Genomic DNA, 3,646 nt, shown 5'->3' on the forward strand with positions numbered 1-3,646 from the left:
AAGGCTATGCAAAAAAAAAGGAGGATGATACAAGATGATAAAGGTTTTCTATCATTTTGACAAGATATGAATTTGTCACACACCAATAGCTTCTACGACCAGAGAATATGCTGCCTGGGTCTCTCTGTCCAGGCCGACCACTGTCCGAACGACTCCGTCTCTGAAGCCCACGCTGAATTTACCGTCCTGATTACCACCTGAAAATACAAAACACAAGCACACTTCCAAATGAATTCACAGAATATTAGTGAAAAATACCTATTCACATACATACAATACAGCTACAATACTAAAAGAAAATTTCATGCAAGAGGAGCTCACCTCATATACAAATTCACACAGAGATGGATGGATGGACAAAGGTACTGAACGTGCACATAGTCCCCATAACTGTACAACACCGTAGCCCACAAACACACTAAACACCTCCCACTGTGACCTCTGACCTGTGATGAAGTAGCTAAGCTCGGCGTTGAGGCCAGCGTCGTTGTCAGAGCAGCTGAGGCGCGTTACAATGTGGTCTCTAGGGACACTCTCCTTCAGGGAAACATTGTACACGCGAGGGTTGAAGGTGGGCGTCTCATCATTTACATCCAGAACTGACGCACGCACACAAACACACAGACAGAGAGACATGAGGACACACAGATAGATGAGTACATGAGGACAAATAGGGCAGCAGGGCGGTGCAGTGAGTAGAGAGACAAATATTAAAAGGATTCAGGGTCTGGTGTTTGTGCTGAACCCGCTGTTCTACAGCTGACCTCTGACTTCCCTGTGAAGTTAAGAGACCAGTGTCTATGAAACAGTTCAAAATATTTTGATGCAACTGACTCATCTGATTCATTTGAGAAACGCCCCGAAAACCTTATTCAATTTTTCCATTCCTTTTTTTTTGTTTTGTTTTTAACCACGTTAACACCAGTCAAACCAACTGTCTCTTTGAGTATTTTCTTATTTCCCAAAAGCCACCAGCAGGTGGTAGCATCCTTCTCAGCAGAATCCTGAGAGGTCGGTGGTTAACTATCTGTCATACTGAAGTAACCCCTCACGTCACCCAGATTCCAGTCATACCGTGGCTTGGCAGTTTCATATGTGCGGTAATTTCAGAGAGAGAGCAAAAGGGAAATCAAACCCAGTTCGTCATCATCAACCAGCGACTCTCACCTGTGACAGTGAGGGTTGAAGTGGACGTGCGAGGGAACCTTCCAGCATCGTAGGCTATAATCCTCAAATGGTACTGTCCAATCTGCTCACGATCCAGGACTGCCGTGGAGGTGAGAATGCCAGTGGTGGTGTTCAGGTAGAAGTCGAGGCGAGGCATACCCATCTGCAACGCCATGGTAATCAGACCGTTCTTATCCTCGTCTGGGTCCTCCACCTGGACCTGGAGGGGAAACATCACATGAGAAAATCATTCATCTCCAGTGTTCCTCAAAAATTACTTGGAGAAAAATACATATATATCAATACATATATATTAATTCATGCTGGCTAAATGACCATATAAATTATTGTTCAACTTCACCCCCTAAATATTTAGTCAATATAAGTCTCCCTGGAGCATTTGGTAACAAATAATAATAAATCTGTTAGCAACTCTTAAATCTAAAAAAGAAAATAGAAAACTGAATTTCTATCCTTTTTTAAATGCCATCATACTTGAATATATTCTTATGTTTTACCTTAAAAACTGAGGATCCAATGTGCAGTCCCTCTGGCACTTCAGCCACAAAGGGCAGGTTGAGAAAGGTTGGATCATTGTCATTGAGATCCAGCAGGTTGACAAATACCGTGGTGCTTGCTGATGCACGTAGTGGAGGTGTACCACCTAAAGGGGGCGTCAGAGGGACATATAAAGACAAACATACACACACACACACACCCCACATCTCACGGTCAAAGGAGTTTATTAGCCACAGTAAAAAGTTTCATGGTCAACATAAAACTTGAGGAATGAGGCTTGGAGAAAGAGGGTAATCGTTCAGAATTGAAAGCTCTCTACTGAGAATGATATAATGCAATTTGCGCTTGCTTACAGATGTTTTGGTGTTTCATGACTGAGAAAAAAAAACTGACACGGACGTGACCCCACATTCATACACACTACTCACGGTCGACAGCTGAGATGATAATGGTTTTCATGAGTACTGTGTCCCTGGGGTTGGAGCTTTCCCTGTCCAGGGTTACTCCACTGGTGCGGATCTTCCCTGTGCTGCTGTTGATGGTGTAGAAGGGGTTTTCTGGACTGATACTGTACACCACTGTCCCATTTTCCCCATTGTCAGGGTCCACTGCCAACACCTGGAAAAACGATAGATAAGGAAAACCTTTGTAAATAGTTTCTTTGGCATGAGGTCCTTCAACAACCTCCCTCCCAACAAAAGGTAACTTGCCCATTGCTTGCTGGACCATATACTGTATAAGAATCCTCAAGTTACAGTATATGGCTTAATAAAGGTGGATTAACAAGGAGGATGGGGCAGGAAGGATTTAAGACACAAACAGAGGAAGGATGAGGAAATGAAGGGAAGGAAAGAGACAAACAGTAATTGTAATAATAATGGTAATAGTAATGAGAACACCTCACCCCCAGAGCATCTTCACACATGCAACACTTTCCAACTGCTCTAACACATCAGTCAGCTAAAAGAAAAATGGTAACGTCTCTTTTCTGACACAAAGTGGCAATGGGTGATGAATGCGTGAAGCCGGGAGCCTGACTAAAACACTGGCTGATTTTTAAAGAGCTGATCAATTATTCAGTGCACTGACTAAAAACGCTGGAAACTGGTTAATTGGTCATTAGAGGAACAAAGGTCTTCTAGGTATTTAATTATTAAGGGGACATAGTAGGTAGGCATCTCAGAGGCCAATTGATTAGCAACTGCACAGACAAAGGTAGGTGATATAAGATGTGGGGAAGTGCCAGTTGAAGTAATCAATTATGGCCTGAGCAGAGCACATTAAAGCGGCGTGAGAAAATATATTAGCTTAGTCTATAGAACTGTAGCTGTGGACTGACTGCAGATTGGCAGAAAAGCGAATATTATTTTGAAACAAGATATTAGTGTAGGCTCACTGTGTGTGTGTGTACGTGTGTGTATAGGTACTGAATGTAATAGGCTGCAGTGGTGATGGTGGGGTGCTCTGATATTTGAGTGGGCTGATCCTTGCACTGGGCACAGCTACCAAATTCATCGGCTCGCTGGACACCTCCAGGAGGACTCAGCATGTGGCCTCTTGTCACCATGGAAACACTGGCTGGGCCAGAACTACACTGGGGCCAATTACAGGACTGTAAGCCTGGGTGGTCCATTTTATTGAAAAATGGTCATAGGGGCAACAGTGTCTGTCCACTGAGCGCAGAGAGTCACATACAGTATGCATCGCATCACTGGATGCACCATGAATGAACTCAACTGAGGAATGGCTACAAGAGAACAGGAATAAGTGGAAAATGTAGCAACATTTTAGCAGCGCAACACTTGTATCTTTCATTTCCCTTTCCTCACCATTTCTCCACTCCACTCTCTTGCTCCGCAAGATGGGTTCTCGCTTCCTTCTATGCCTCGCAGCTGAATAATTTCCTATGCGTATGACTGCAGGCTACATTTTAATTAGCAATCGGACTCCCTTAATTACA

This window comes from Seriola lalandi, unplaced genomic scaffold (genome assembly GCF_002814215.2).
Source record: "Seriola lalandi dorsalis isolate HSWRI2012SDOR001 ecotype SW California unplaced genomic scaffold, Sedor1 jcf7180002054470, whole genome shotgun sequence".
Taxonomy (NCBI): domain Eukaryota; kingdom Metazoa; phylum Chordata; class Actinopteri; order Carangiformes; family Carangidae; genus Seriola; species Seriola lalandi.